Source organism: Pleurodeles waltl, chromosome 6, assembly GCF_031143425.1.
Source record: "Pleurodeles waltl isolate 20211129_DDA chromosome 6, aPleWal1.hap1.20221129, whole genome shotgun sequence".
NCBI lineage: Eukaryota > Metazoa > Chordata > Amphibia > Caudata > Salamandridae > Pleurodeles > Pleurodeles waltl.
Window position 1 is genome coordinate 1,055,241,844 of NC_090445.1, and position 17,433 is coordinate 1,055,259,276.

The following is a 17,433-nucleotide window of genomic DNA, read 5'->3' on the forward strand; positions in this document are numbered from 1 at the left end:
CACTTAAGTAGCCTTTAAAGCATGCCCCAGGCCTGCCATAGTGTCACACTGCCATGTCGACTTTTAACCCCTTGCCAAGCATTAAACTCCTCTTTTACTACATATAAGTCACCCTTATGGTAGGATGTAGGTAGCCCATAGGGCAGGATGCTGTATAATTAAAAGTTAGGACATATACTTTTAAAGTTTACATGCACTGGTTGTGAAAAAAAAACAAATGCGTTTTTCACTACTGTGGGACCTACCCCTTTCATAGCAATCCTTATATTTAATAAGTTGAAATTCCTGATTAGGAGGAGGTAGGTATGTCATATTTAGTACCACAGGAATTGTAATGATGACCCCTCTTTAATAGTAAAGTCAGATTTATTGTTACCATTCTGAATATGACACTTTTAGAAAGTAGGCATTTTCCTGCTCTTAGCCCTGTGTGCATGCAGCCAGTCTCTCTCTGATCACTTGTCTGGGGTGGGTGACAGCTAGGCTTTGTGTAGTTCTTCTACACAGCCATACAGAATGAGAGCTTAGGTGTATCTTGAAGGTCCCTGATGAGCCGTAGGGACAGGATGGGAAGGAGAAGCTGGCCACAGCCTCACACTTACACCTGAATAGGCTGTGTCCTGTCCCCACATAAAGGGCTGCATACCCCCTTTGAATGATTCTGGAGTCAGGGCAGGAAGGGAGGACACCTATGCACTTCAAAGACTCCTTTGAAGTCGACCCCAATTTAAAGGCATCACAGGGTATAATGACTGGACCTCAGACCCTACCACTTCAGTACACGTCTGGACCTGTGGATACCCTGCGATGAAGAAGGGCTGCTGTACTGCTGAAGGACTGCCCCTCTGCTGGACTGCTGCTCTGGAAGAACCGCTTTCTTGCTATGCTGACCTGCTTCCTGCTACCCTTCATGCCTGGGTGAGAAGGACTGGACCCACATCACTTAAATCCAGAACCCAGAGTGCCTCCAAAGGCCAGCTGACTGGTATTCTATTTTTTGAAGTCTCTGGGACATAAAAGGCTTCCAACTCATCTACATCGACATCTAGACCCCGCTATCTGTGAGGAGGCCCTGCAAAGTGGTGCCACCCCAGTCCTGGACCCTTCGAAATGGATTTAAGGTGTTTGCTGCAGCTGAAATGAGGCATCACTGCCACTGAGCAGATTGTAACCAGCACATTTCCCCTGTTGCATGACTTATAACTAGCGCAATAGCCCTATTGAGAGGATCGGAGTCAAACCATCGCCTCACCTGCACAGATCGACTTCAGTGCATTGCTTTCAGAATCACGGCATTTCAGACCCGACGTATTCCCACTGTTGCATGCAAAACTTCAACACATCTTCGCTACTGTGTGGAAAAAATCTAAGTATCGCCTCCACTGTAGCGATTGACACCAATGCATTGCTTCAGCCTGCTCCCCGCTTCTTCGGCATCTATGTTTCCAGGATTAAGGTACTTTCGGTCAGCTGACCTCACTAGGTCCCTCTAGCCAGCCCACGCTCCATCGCGGTTGGACTGAACCTTTGACTTTGTCCTCGTCCAGCGCGAACAGATTGCCCTGGTTTGCTCTTTTTGCTTCTAAGCACTTTTTGAAGTTTATTCTTTCAAAATTAATATCTCAAGTTCCACCCATGGGATGTTTGCTGTTTCATTCTTGTTTTGTTTGTTAAGTCAAGTTATATTTTTCTAACCAGATGTGGTATCCTTTTGTGTGTAGTTTTCACCTTTTTACTGGTTGATGTGTTGCTGAAATACTTTACCCATTGCAATTGAAAATCACTGCATAGCCTACCAAATCGTCGCAGCACTTGCTCATTCTTACCAGCGCATCCAGGATTTTCAACACCTGGACATAAAAAAATATACCTGCATTGCAGTGAGGAACAAAGACTGCACTCCTGGAAATTGATGCATCAGCTTGTAGCATGGAAAGAAATGATACATCGTCTGTGCCATGCCAGAAAATCCAATTCAGCGTCTTATTTTTCAACGCATCTCCTCCTCTGAGGCCCAGAGCATCATTATTTTTTAGGCATCCCAGGTACTGTGTGTAACAAGGATACAACCACTGATTATTTACGATTGAGACTCATTTAAACATTTAAAAAATAATATCTTGACTTGTGCATATTGGATTTTTGTTGTTTTGTTCTCATTTGATTCAGATAAATATTATCTATTTTCCTAAATGGGTGTGGAGTACTTATTGTGGTGTTTTCACTGTGTTACTGTATGTGTTAATGCACACATACTTTACACATTGCCTTCTAAGTTAATCCTCCCTGCTCTGTGCTAAACTACCAGCAGGTAAGCACAGGACAATTTGGGTTGTGTAGTCACTTACCCTGCTTAGAATTGTGATCTCTACTCGGACAAGGGTGTATACCTCTGTCAACTAAAGATCCAGTTTCTAACAGAAAGGTAATGGGAGAATCTGTGAAGGAAGTTGCCCGTGAATTCTATGTAAGGCTTCATTGCATGACTGTGAGATGATCAGCAGTCATGAATGTGACAAAGAAAATGTAGATTTTCCTAGCAATTTATGACGGAAAGTCTTAATTTTATTAAAGACACGGAGGCAGGTATTATGCATTTTCTTTTCTTGTTTGATAAATAGCAGCAGTCAAGAACAAACAACAACTCCCAGAAGGCCAAAGGAAAACAGGCCAATGGGAGACAAACAGTAGTTCAAGCAGTCCACCAATCACAGGTCATCAAACCCCTAAATACGTATCTTGACTGTGAACAGCCCTCTTTTCTTGAGCGAGAGTCAAACTGTATAAAACAATGGTACAATAGAACAAATGATGCAAAAGGCCATGACCAAAGCCAGAAAGTCTTGGCAAAAGTTCAGTAACTGGATCTCGGAAGAGGAAAGGATGACATCAGAATACAGACGATGTAGATGAAGAAGTGAAGCCAATGAAGATGGGCACTGATGATCCTCTGAAGGATGATGATAACTATGAAGGTTGTGAAGCAGTAGTTGATGCTGGAAGAGAGGGAACAAACAAATCATAGTATTAATTGTTGAGGTGGGATAATACTCGCCTCCGTGTCTTTAATAAAATTAAGACTTTACGTCATAAATTACTAGGAAAATCTACATTTTATGGCAAGACCGGAGGCTCATATTATGCAAGTTTAAAGCATACTAATAACATCTAAGGCAACATGATGTACTGGTTTGCAATAAAACACCTTAAACACATTGTTGTTAGACCAATCAGCCGATTTGAGAATACCTTCTAAACGGGAACCAGCCCAAGAAGCTTTGGAAGCCATAGCCCCTCTTGCGGAATGGGCGCCAAAAGGAGAAGTGTCAATGCCAGCTAAGGACATAATCCATTTAACCCGAAGGGCTAAAATCAGAGAAGAAACTGGTTTAAAGGATTTTTTGAAGGAAATAAGGAGTTGGGAAGTAGAAGAAGATCTTAAATCGGCTGTTTGTTGTTCAAATATTTGTAAACATCGACCCACACAGAGTTTAGGGTGGTCTAGAAAATAAAGATAAAACAATGATGACAAATTAGTTTTAGTACGTCTATGAATATTAAACAAAACCCCAGAAGGGGTCAAATAACGAGCAGTAATATCTAAAGCTCTAACATCTGAAAGGCGTTTAAAAGAAACCAAACATAGTAACATGGTCAATTTTACAGACAATTTTTTAAATGGAAGCATATCGTTGTCCGGCCAAGATAAAAACAGGTTAAACACAACATTGACATCCCATAAAGAACTGTATTTGGGTAAAGGAGGGTTAGAAAACTTTACTCCCTTCAACAGTCGACAAACTAGAGGGTGTTCCCCCGCAGGCTTACCGTTGATGTAAGGGTGAGAGGAGGACATTGCCGATCTGTACAAATTAATCGTACAGTATGACTTACCTTTACTAGCTTTAGCTGCAAGGAAATTAACTATGAAAGTTACATCTGCTGAAAGGGAATTGGTATTTTTTCCCATGCACCAGCTACGCCATAAGCATAAAGCTAAGCTGTAGGCCTTTTTTTGCCTGATGCCCAGGAATGTTCAAAGAGGCTTGAAGCTCTGCCGAAATCAAAGGGACTGGATGGGAATCCCCGACAATTTCCACGCCGAAAGGGAAAGAAGATTGTCTAGAATCAAGCTGTGAGACAGACAGAAGGGGTTGGTAAGAAGTTCCGGAAAGGAGGGAAGGAGAAAGGGAGGTTCTACTGCCAATTCCAGAAGAGAAGGAAACCATACTTGGGATTGCCAGAAAGGAGCTACAGGAACTACCACAGCTTGTTGGTGTCTGATGTGCGCTATGAGCCTGTTTATCACAATAAAAGGGGGGAAAGCGTAGTTCAGGGATGCTGACCAATCCTGGGAAAAGGCATCGAAGGCTAGAGCGAACGGATCTGGTCGCCAACTGTAGAATTTGGGCAACTGAGTGTTGAGACTTGATGGAAAAAAGGTCTATTTGGAATGGACCCCATTTGCGAGAAATAGCCTGGAAAATTTTGGGATGAAGCTTCCAATCACTGGAGTCTTAAAGGAAACGAGAATGCAAGTCTGCTACTGTATTGAGATTGCCTGGGATGTATTCCGCCTGGACTGAGATTTTTCTTTGAAGACAAAACTCCCAAAATCCTTTCGCTAATTCTGCTAAAGGTTTGGATCTTGTGCCTCCCAGATGGTTTATATACCTGACCGCTGAAATGTTGTCCATTCTGAGAAGAACTGAACAACATACTCGATCTCTTGCCAGACTTTTGACCGCAAAGGAGCCGGCAAGCATCTCTAAACAGTTGATGTGCAACTGTGACTCCTGAAGAGACCATGTACCCCCAGTCAAGACTGTACCACATCGGGCTCCCTATCCGGAGAGGCTTGCATCGGATTCTAATACAAGATCTGGGGCTGACGCAAAGATGGTCCTGCCATTCCAGGCATCTAAATGGTCTATCCACCATTGGAGTTCTGCACGTGAATCGCGATCTAAAATGACGTTGTCTGACTAAGCGAGACCCCTTTGAAGATAGTATTTTGAGCCTTTGAAGGGCTCTGTAGTGAAGAGGACCTGGAAAGATAGCCTGGATGGAAGAGGAGAGAAGGCCTACAAACCTTGCCAAAGATCTGAGGGTTATAAAGGATTTGCGTAGGATGTGGATAATTTCAGACTTTATAGACTTTACCTTTGCGGAGGGAAGAAGAAGAGTAGATGACACTGAATCTATGAGGAATCCCAGAAACTCTATGCATTGGACTGGAACAAGAGAAGACGTTTCATTGTTAATTAGTAAACCCAGATCGGTGAGAAGAGAGGAGGTTAAGTGAAGATGAGATTGAAGGACAGTACGCTCCTGGTTCATAATGAGTATATCGTCTAGATAAATGATCAGTCGGATACCCTGTGCTCGGAGGAAAGCCACGACCGGCCTCATGAGCTTCGTGAAACACCAGGGATCTGAAGAAAGGTTGAAAGGAAGGGAAGTCAAATTATAGAATTGATTCACCCATTCGAATTGTAGGTATTTTCTGGAATCTGGGTGCATAGGAACTGACAGGTAGGCGTCCTGGAGATCCAAACGAATCATCCAATCGCCCTGAAGAAGAGAATCCCTGAGATACAGAATAGTCTCCATTTTGAAGTGACGATAAACCACAAATTGGTTGAAATGTTTTAGATTGATGACTGGGCGCATCTTTTTGTTCTTTTTCTGGACGGGAAAAATAGAACTGAAGAAGCCTGAGAGGTCTGGGTGGCAGGGAAGGATGGTGTGTTTCGGAAGTAAAGCCTGGATTTCCACTGAAATCGCCAAAGACATTTCTTGGGAAAACTTGAGAGGCTGAGGAAAAAGAGTCTCAAAAGGTTCCGCATAGAGCTCTGTGTTGTAGCCTTGAACAGTGTTTATAACCCATGGATCTGACGTTAACAACTGCCACTTTGGAAGGAACAACAAAAGACAGCCACCTACAATAGGAGGGCCAGAACAAAGACTTACCGGTTTGGGCTGCAAGTCTGGAAGCTCAGCTGCCTCTGTTGCGGAAACCGCGTCCTCTTCGGGGATAGAACTGTGGTCTGTACTCCTGGCAGGTGGCATTGAAGGCCCCACGGGAACCTTGTTGACTGTATGAGTGGCCGGCAAAGCAGTTCCTGCCTCAGCCTGCCCTGGCAAAAACCCGATTGTGAAACATCTTTCTGAGCGATTGCTGAGCCTTGTCCAATGAAGCAAAAGTGGAAACATATTTGCTCAGTTCCTTAATAAAAGAATCCCCAAAAAGTAGTCCTTCTGCCTTGATACCTGGGTCTGACCCAGCCAGACAGACCAACTTTCGATCCAATTTGAGGACGAGGCCTTTCCTGCGCTCGTGAGTAATTCCTCATTGGCATTGCCTAAAAGACAAAAGCATCTCTGTACCCAAAGGGATAAATCCACTGGATCAATGGGACAGTTGTCCAGACGGGCAGATTTGGCCAAATCAAAAACACGGGTGAGAGGACCCACTACGTCCAGCAGTTTATCCTGGCAAGTGGACCACGCTTTGTCCACGCCTTTGCGTGGATCCTTACCGAACTTTGTAAAAAAGGAGATGAGGGAAGGATCAATAGCTGGAGTGGTTGTAATCTTGGATGCTAAAGACGGACGAGGGCATTCCAAACGGAGTTTGGCTCTAGTTTGTTTATATAATGAAGTGCGCAGTCTAGATGCCACATGATCCATGGGGAACCTCTCCGTTGAATTAGGGTGATGAATATCTATTGGGCTGAACATAGGAACCCCTTCTGCATCCGCAATTACTAGAGGCTGGTTAGCCTCATGCGCCATAATTTTTGTTTTCTTTGGAGGAGGAGAAAAAACAGAATCATCGTCATCTGAAATATTTGTGTCAGAGAAGGAATCTGTACCATCATTGTCAGTATCTAAAATACTGTAAATCACAATAGGCGCAGTAATGTTTTTGGATTTTTTTGTACACTTGAGAGACGGTTTAGAGAGGAAAACCTTACAACCCTCCTTCGTAGGAGCCTTATGAGGAACCTCATCCTCTGCCTTTCGTGAGGAAACCTCACTAATCAATACCTTTTTTGAAATATTTTTAGAAATAGGGCGTTTTCTGCTTTCCCCCGCAGAATGGGCCAAAACCGTCTTGGAAAACAAGTTTAGACAATTTATTTATAGAGGTTGATACAGCTTGCTCTACAGAACTCTGAATAAGCCCACTAAGCTGTTCATTAATTTGTTCATCCTCCTCCAAGCTATTTTTGGTAAAAGAGCCCACCATTTCCTTTAAAAAAATGGACTAAATAAAAATAAACAACAAAGAACTAGAAAAAGAACTGAAATGGTTAATTTCCCTTTAATTATAGAAAGGGAGCCAACTAAGCTCCGCCTATGGGGGGAGAAAAATGCACAGAGGGAAAAACCTGTGAGGAGAACGAAGCCGGAGCAGTGCGCAGGTAAGAAAGTTGCCAGAAAATTGCCAGAAAACCAATGACAGAGCGTCAAACTGACGTTTCCGAGCCGCGCTGACAGAGAATGAAGTCACGCTACCCAGAAACGGGGGTTTGGAATGCCGGCACCAGAAAACAGCACGCGGGCGCAGGGAGCCGCGTTAAACTGAAAAAATGCGGCTACACAGCGACTCAAAGGAAAACAGGCAACGAAAGCTGTGTAACACGGTAAAAGCCCTGAAATATAAAGAAAGAACACATTTACAGTGCAAAACGTAATCAACAATAGAATGGAGTGTAAATGTAAAATACTTATCTTGACTGCGAGCAGCAAGAAAATAGGGCTGTTCACAGTCAAGATACGTATTTAGGGGTTTGATGACCTGTGATTGGTCGACTACTTGAACTACTGTTTGTCTCCCATTGGCCCGTTTTCCTTTGGCCTTCTGGGAAAAGTTGTTTGTTCTTGGTTGCTGCTATTTATTAAACAAGAAAAGAAAATGCATAATATGAGCCTCCGATCTTGCCATAAAATCCAGCATATCATCTTTATCTGTCTTCAGGGGAGCATTGTCTATGATTTGTACTGTAGCATGATATGAATCTGGACTGGTAGACATTTAGACAATGTTTAGTGGAGGTGTGATACTGAACTTTGGCAAAGCCTGCTTTTTAAAAAATATTCTTGATGGAGTGTAGCTCAGTGGTGGGCCATTGGTTGTCAAAGGGATCAACGTTTATTGTGGAATTTTCAGCAGTGTAAGGAGCTCTCCTTTCTTCAGAGCTTCTAAGAAGAAGCCTTAAGTGAGGGAGGTGTTGTCAATAGTATGCAGTGCTAAGAATGCTTTTCCAAAGAGGGATTTAGGGCCATATGTATGAAAACTGGGGTCTGCGAATCGCAAAAAGCGATTATTAAGAAATCGCTATTTCCGAGTCGCAATTGGCTATGTAACAAAATTGCGATTTGGAATAAGCGATTTCTTTAAAATCGCAATTTGTGCTTTGCGAGGCCCATTTACCGAATCGCAATTTGCATTCTCGCAATTTGCAAATTTTTTGCGATTCGGGAAAAAATCGCAAAATGCGAGAAAGTTCGAGAATGCACACCTGGAGGAGCCTGATGACATCACCAGCAGGAAATGAGTCATCCCAGGCAGTTTCAGGTGCCACACCCGAACCAGCATCCTGAGTGAGAGCAGCCCAGCCACATAGAGCAGCACTCTGAAGGAGCAGCAACACCTGAGCCAGAATGGAGCCCCAAGGTACATCACAGGAGAAGCAGGAGAGGAAGCACAAACTCAAGTTCAGTGAACAGGAGCTGGAGGTACTGACAGAAGAGGTTGTGAGGAGCCATGACCACCTGTTTGGTAAATCATCACTCCAGGTTCCTGAGAGCGAGAAAAGAAGACTATGGCTTGACATCCAGGGTAAAATCTGCGCCATTGGAGTGGCACAGCGCTCCATTGAGGTGATTAAGAAAAGATGGTACGACCTGCGGTCCTGGGTAAAGGAGAGGGTGGCAAGGAGACTTGCAGAGGCCAGGGGCACAGTTGGCGGACCACCAACTGAACCACCTGCCACACCACTGGAGGACCTGGTGGAATCCACACTCCTCCCTGAAGCAGTGACAGGGGTCACAGATATCGACACCTCCGCTCAACCTAGTACCAGCCAAGGTAAGTGCAATGTTGTTGTGTGAACCCAATATGTGCATGCATAAAAGCCCCTTAGGAATTAGCATGTAATGTGAAGTAGTGTGTGAAGTAGTCCAGTCCACATCTGAGAAGCAGCACGACAATGCATTATGGGAGTTGCGGTCCACAAACTAGTACAGACAGTAGCATGACAATGTAAGGAAGCATAGTGACACCCAAGGTAACACAACACACACAACACCATGTAGAGCAGTACCTGTACCTTTATTGTCATTTTCAGACAGATAATGTAACATACAGAACTGACATGCTGCATATTGTTGTTGCAGGTGGGCCTGGCCCAGCAGCCACACACAGTCCTTGTGTAGGGGAGATGGACACCCAGCAGCCCTCTGACACCAACACCAGTGGGTCCCTCAACATCTCCACTGGGCGCCGCAGGCCCAGGCCACTACCACTGCCAGACCCCAGTGGCGACTCCAATGTGCAGCAGGAGGGGCCAAGCACACCGTCTGCACCAGACAGACGCAGCCAGATACCGGAGGACAGGGTTCATGCAGCACAATGCAGGAGTGCCACAGTGTCCCACCAGCTACCGCATGAGGCAGGTGAGGGTCCATCCTTGTTCGGGGGACTTGAGGCTGCTATGTTGCAACAACAGCGCCTGCAAAACAGGAGAATATTGAGTTTGGACTGGTACCTGAGAGTCCACAATAGACATATAATGGGCCTGCATCGGCAACTTGACACACTGAACAGCAACATCACCCATCTGCGTGAGGGACAGGTGCAGGCCTCTGAGGACACTAGGGAGCTTACTAGTGCAGTGCGTGACCTCTGTGAGGAGCTGCGCCACGAAAGGGTGAGCCGACGCAGACATGAACACCGCTTCAGGACAATGTTTGCAAACTACTGCAGGTCCTCAAACAGGATGGCAAACTCCACAGCACTCATCGCCCGTCGCGCTGTGGCGGCCCAAGTGGAGGCTGCACACACCAGCAGGGATGTGGTCCAGGGCCTTGTACAAATCACTAATGTGATTGAACTAGTCATGGGACAGAGATCTGCCACTCCCAGTGAGGTAGCCTTGGGGGACACTGAGGACAGTTCGAGCCTTAGTAGTGTGGCAGTACCTGCATCAGACACCAGACGGCGCAGCGCCAGGTGCAGCACTGCCACTGAGGGTGACATTCAGGGTGCCAGTGAGTCAACTGGGCACCCGAGTGGTGTGCGTGGGAGGAGGAAGTGACTCTTGCCGCATTGACACTGGTGTTCCCACTATGATGTAATAGTGCGGGACTCAGTTCATTTGTTTATTTTAGTTTTTGCCATCACCTGTTTACTTTATTTTTCACCATTCATTACCTGACATAAGGTAATACATTTCTATCACTTCAGGTACAGTTGTCAGTGGAGTTTTGTCATTCATACTCTCGTCTGAAATGGTTGTGTGTGATGTCAGCACGCCTTTGCCTTCCCTCTGCTGCACTGGTCCTGTCTGCTCGCTGTAGAGGTGGTATGGGATCGTCATCCTCATCTGATTCAGTGTCACTGATTTCTATAGGTATGCCCCTGGTTGTAGCTATATTGTGCAAGATTGCACAAGTAGCCACTATTCTACATGTGGTTTCTGGACTGTACTGTAGTGCCCCTCCACTCTTGTGGAGGCAACGGAAGCGACTCTTCAGGAGGCCAAATGTGCGCTCCACCACGTTGCGGGTTGCCCTGTGTGCTGCATTGTATCTCCGTTCTGCTGGTGTTGTGGGATTGAGGTAGGGCGTCATCATGTAGGTGCGCACTGCGTAGGCACTGTCTTCTGGAAGGGACAGAATGTGTGATGAGTAACTCAGCCATCTGACATGGGTTTGTTATCTATGCACCAGTGTAAAGAGTGACAGTACCTAGTAGATATCCTTCACCAAACTCCCCAGCTAGCAGTCTTGTGTGAATGCCGCTGTGACGAAAGATGTATGAATCATGTGTGCTCCCTGGGTACCTGGCCACGAGATCAGTTATGATATAGGAGGCATTGCATATCACCTGTATATTCATGGAATGTTGGTGTTTACGGTTGCGGTACACATACTCTGTGACTGATGGTGGACATATTGCCACATGTGTGCCATCTATGGCACCTAGGACGTGGGGGAACTGTGCTGTCTGATAAAACTCAATTTTTGTCTGCTGTATTTCCTGTGGGGTGTGGGGAAATCTGATGTACTGTTGGAGTTTGCCTAGCATGGCGTTGATAAATGCATTGAAAAATCTGGAGAGGGTGCTCTGTGACACACCCCCAGCCACTGCTATGACCCCTTGATAGCTCCCTGAGGCGAGTAAGTGTAAGGAGCATAATACCTGCACATGGATGGAGATACTATGGGGCATATTTATACTCCGTTTGCGCCGGAATTGCGTCGTTTTTTTTGACGCAATTTCGACGCAAAACTAACTCCATATTTATACTTTGGCGTTAGACGCGTCTAGCGCCAAAGTCCATGGAGTTAGCGTCATTTTTTAGTGTGGACACCTACTTTGCATTAATGATATGCAAGGTAGGCGTTCCCGTCTAAAAAATCGACTCCGAGACATGTGCGTCGGATTTATACTCCCGGGCAAAAATCACGCCCGGGAGTGGGCGGGTCAAAAAAAATGACATACGGCTGCTTTTGTGCCGTTTTTTAGCGCCTGCAAAAGGCAGGCGTTAAGGGACCTGTGGGCTCTGAAGGAGCCCAGAGGTGCCCTCCCATTCCCCCAGGGACACCCCCTGTCACCCTTGCCCACCCCAGGAGGACACCCAAGGCTGGAGGGACCCATCCCAGGGACATTAAGGTAAGTTCAGGTAAGTGTTTTTTTTTAATTTTTTTTTTGGCATAGGGGGGCCTGATATGTGCCCCCTACATGCCACTATGCCCAATGACCATGCCCAGGGGAGCACATGCCCAGCGTTGGCGCAGTTTTGCGTCAAAAAGTATAAATATGGGCCTATGTGTCCTTAGTGTTCTGCGCTGCAGTAGAGGTTGTAGCTCAGCTATCAGATCAAGTATCATGGCTGAGTTCAACCTATACCTCTCAAATATTTTCTCCTCTGTCAGGTCAAAAAGTGTAATGCGCACTCTGAAAACGCGCTCCTGTCTCCTCCTCCCTCTCCTCAAACCTGCCAGGATCCTCATCCTCCTCGCCATGACGTAGAGTGCAGCCATTGTGGAACAGAGTCTGAGGCATTCTGGGCCTCTTTATATAGGTTGCACCTGGTTACCACCTGCTTTCACTTAGTGGTATTTTGCATGTGCAAAATGCCATTCTGTGAAAAATCGCTATTTGCGATTTTTTGATGCATCTATTTGCGATTTGGATTTTGCGATTCGCATTTTGCACCTCGCAATTTCCTACTGGAAATACCGAATCGCAAAATGCGACTCGCAAAACCAGGTCGCACCGCAAAAAATCGCAAATTTTGCGATTTCTTATTTTTGGTCTGCGAATGCCTTTCATGCATCGCAGACCACGTTTTTGCACTCGCAAACGGCCGAATTTACCGATTCGCACCGTTTGCGAGTGCAAAAATATTTCATACATCTGGCCCTTAATGAAGATAAAGGATACAGCATCCCCTACGTAAAGGTGGCTTTAAGGGGGTTGAGGATTTCAGCAAAGTATGCAAAAGATAGGGGTTGGGATGATGAGCATTGTGAGATGCAGCATAGATGGGCGGGTGTCAGAGGAGAAGCAGGCTTGGTGTTGTTGAAGTGTTGTGAATTGTGCTTACTGAAAAAAAGATTGACAGCATTGCACATAGAGGGATAGGCATCAGGGTTTATTCAGTGCTGCATTGTCTTGAAGATCATCTCATCTCTGCCAGCATCATTTACTTTGGCTGATGTGATTAACTGTCAGCATGTTGTGCTGAAAGCCTGCATTATTCCTGGAGTTATATTTTTCCTTCATTTTCTTTCCTGTCAGCAGATGGAGAATTTGCTTTTAGTGAGGTTTTTGGAGTACTCCGGTGTTGAAGGGTTCAGTATTCCCTTGCGTATTGTATTAGGAGCAAGGATGTTCACATTGTTTTACTTGAATATGCTGACTTTGTTTAGAAGGGTGTTGGATGTGGAGTTGGCAGGGTGAGAGATGAATTTGACCTTTAGATTGTCAATGAACAGGTATTTGATGGATCTGAGCATGTGTGTTCTCCTTTAGGATGATCTTGGTGTATTAGTTGTATGCTGAGCAGGGTGATGAGGCTGGTAAGATGGTAAGGACAAGCAAGGGGTGTGATGGTAAGTATAAGCATGGGGTGTGGAAGTTTTGCAATGGATCGTTGGTGATATTTAGAATATATAAATGAGAATTTGGAGCATGCCTGTTGAATGACATACTGTAACATACTGCTGGCATGTCAGAAGGATGAGATAGCAAGGAAGTCCAAGAACTCATCTGTGAAAGCCTTCTTCTATCGTAATGACTTGCAGATCAGGTGGCAGCTGGTGGGCTAAGTTGTGGCAAGTGCATAATTAAAAGCTACATGGACTTCATTGCTAATTGCTGAGGGTGCTGAGGCTAGGAGAACCTATGAATGATGACAAGACTTCTTCCCTTCTTATGTGTACGGTGCACATGCTGGATTTTATTACTTCTGGGAACAGAGTAGTCTAGGGCGTGTGAGATTTGGGGTGAGACATTTTTCTGTGATGAAGACTGTGTCTAAAGTTGTGAAAGATGATGAGGTCTGCTACGTTTCAAGCAAGAAGTACTGCAGAGCGAGCTTTACTGAACATGTGTTATATTGTGTGTTTTAATAGCTCGAGGCTATGTGGTGGTTAATGGAAAGTGTCTGAGGGTGGGTTGATGTGCACTGATGGGATAGCTAATGAGAGAAGCTGGAAAACACACATAATCAGATCTTACTTTGGAAGTGTGTACTGAGGCTGCAATGTAGTTGGAAATCTGACTCAGGGCGATTTGGGGCACAAACAGGAGATGGCTATGTCTGTCTCTGCCATTCACTGGTAATGGCATGGAGAGTTAATTAAGGATGGGAGTAGGCAAAAAGTTTCAGATTGAGACCAGTGATGTAAATTCCTATCCAGCTGAATGCTGGCAAATACAGTTATGTCACTTGCTGTGTAAATGGATGCTGTGTAAGTGTAATGGAGTGATGTCACCTTCCATTGGAATGGATACTGGAAAATGGGACCTGCTTGTCCGGTTTCTTCTTTTAAAGATTATTTTGGTGCAAGTCCAGTGATATCACTTCCTTCAACTATGTGTGCTGAGAAATGCAGAGATGTCACATCCTATGCAGACATTTGATGAAGTCTTATTTCACAAGGATGCCAGGCAGGAAATACCTGTGGGACATCAGGATGGCAGTCCACCGCAATGGGTCAGATGAACACCTGGTTCTGTAAACTTTCTCAAATTCCTGCACCTCACACAATGAGTTCCATGTAATGTAGGTATTACATTGTTTCAAGTACTGTGAGAAATTGGTAATTGGTTGAGAGGGTTGGAAGTCCCAGTCAAATGGTAAGTGCAATCCTTGTCAGTGTGAACCACAAAAGTTACTAAATAAACCTGTGCCTAATCTCTGGCAGCTTGGCACAAAAACAGTTAGTCTTAACTTAGAGATAGTGTTTAAATTATTTATGCAGCACTCATACAGCAATAAAGTGAAAACACAACACCATAAAAATCCCAAACCAATTTAGAAAAATAGAGTAAATCTTAATTAATAAAATGCATTAGAATGATGAAAAACAATCAGAAGAACAGGAGACAAGCATTTTAAAGTTTTAGGTAAAAATAGAGCAAAAAAGCACAAAGCGCCACTCGTGGTGATCTGGTCATGTTGGAAAGGGGTAAAGCCACAATTTAAGGTCAACTGCCATGGAGTGTGGGTTGGATACAAGGACCAGGTTTATCCTGCTGAAGAGTTACCTTATCAAGTCTGCTGAAGGAGCTGTTGTTCACATTGGTGGGGGCTCAGAGAAGGTCATTGTCAGTGTGAGGAGCAGGTAGGGCATCCTGGACAATTGCTGTTTTAGCTTGAAAAGCCAGTTGCCGCTGGAGCTTCGTGTTGGCAGTCGACGTGAGTTTTGCTGTTGGTGCAAAGTGCAGTTCTGCTGAGCTGCACAGTGGTGGTTGTTGAGGGCAGTTACTCCTTGGCACAAAGAGGTTACTTTGCAGTTGCAAGGAGCCCAAAAAGTCTCTATCTTCACCTTGAATTCAGAAGGAGTACACTCTAATGCCAATCAAGGGTCCAGGACTTGGGGACACCTCTTGGAGATTAAGGTTCACTTCAGCAGTGGCCAGAAGCCACGCTCAAGCAGGTTCAGCCAGGTCCAGTAGGTGCTGGTCAGCTGGACAGTTTCAGTGAGGTCTCTGTAAGCTTGTTCTACCCCTATAGCTCAAATTGGAAGTCAGGCAACTTACCATAGGAGTCACTTATAGGGAGCCATGCTTCAAGGCAAGCCGGTCCAGTCTTCCTTCTTCAGACAGAAGGGCAGTCCTACGTCTGAATCTTCCATAGGCCTAGGAGTGTTCTTATGAGAGATTCTGAATGTCCCACTTTTATACCTGATGCCAGCCTATGTGAGGGGGAATTCCCTGGCCAATCCCTATAACAGGCTTCTGGGCAGTTCATTTAAAGTGCATTCAGGGCAGGGTAGAGATCCACCTGAGCCATCCCATCAGGAAGACCCACTTCCTTCACATTGAGAGCCATTTACTGTCATATGACCCTTGAATCTGGCAAAACGGCACATCTGGTTTAAGTCGGAAAATGCCAACTTTTTAAAAATGGGATTTTTAGAATAGTAACTTGAAATGCTACTTTACCTTAAAGAGGATTTTAAATTACAATTCATTTGAGTGTATATAGCATTTTTCTATCTGGTGCAAAACTGAAGTTATCACTTATTAATGTGATAAGGTAACCCGGTTTTAGTCTATAAGGGGGATATCCTTACAGCAGTGAAAAATGACTTTAGGAGTGTTTTTTTCACTGCCAGGACATGGAAAGCCTATTCCCACACGTCCCACTTTTTAAATGCCACGTATCGTGACCTTAGGGAGGTTAGCGCCAATGTATAAGTATTAGAAAGGAAGGTTTAAACCTGACCAAAGATCTATTTTGCCAGGAGAAAATGGTAGTGTGCACTACAGGCAGCAGTGGCAGGCCTGAGATATGTTTTACACTAATACATTTGTGAGTGGCACAAAGTGCTGCAGTCTACTAGAGGCATTTAATTAACAGGCCCTGGGTACATGTAGTACCATTTATTTGGGCCTTATAAGTAAATTAAATGTGCCAATTAGGTGTAGGCCAATTTGACAGTGTTTAAAGGAGAGAGCACGTGCATTTTACCATGGAAAAAGTGCACAGAGTCCTAAAAGCCAACAAAAACGGCATAATCAAAAACAGGAAACAATTTGGTGTGACCCTGCAAAAAGGGCCAGGTCCAACAAGTACAGACACTGTTCCGAGTCCCTGAGGGTGGCAAGGCATTTTCACATAAGGACAATTCATGCCTTTTTTACACCCTGGGAAATTCTGGGTGTCCCCCGTGGTTAGGTGTGGATGCAGATCCACAAGAAGATAATACATAGGATTTTCACTGAACATTTAATAGAGATGAGAGTGGAAACCTTTTCTTACTTGGGACTCAGAGCTTTTGCAGTTTTCTGTGTAGTCTGCCATGCATTAATAGAATGCTGCAAGGAAACTACCAGGAGCCCCCAAAGCATTGAGACTATAGGATAGGGAGTTGTGTCTAGCCATTCTGAGATGCACAGGCCTCTGCCACAGTGACTCCCGTATGACTACTGTAGGCACCTGCTTGGCAAATCACAGGTAAAGGTGGTAATACTAAATCCACCTAAAATTTGGTAGCATTCATCCATGCCTCTGCTCATCACCACTGAAATCTAACTTGGGTAGTAAGAGACAGGTGATGCAAATCTGGGAGACATTGGTAGGATTCTCCTCTTACTAAATCCTTAATCTGGCCATGTATTTGAAGCTCCTCTATTTTTCCACGATTTGAGCACCTCCCTAGAAAGTCTGACTGGCAGAAACACTTTCCCCAATCATGTAGGTGCACGATTAGATTGCACAGCAGGTCTGTCTGGTGGTGCAAAAAGGAACGAACTATGGTCTCATATCTGGTGGGAAATACTGCTCCCCTGGTGTGGAACATCAGATATTTCTTCCCATCCATACATGTGCGCAACTGGATGGGGGGGCAATCACTGAATAGTCAACCACGTCTCTTATGAGATTACTTGTCTTCTCTCACTAATCGTCCTATCTGCCCTCTTTTGAATGAGGAAGCTAATTACGCCACTGTTGGACCAGG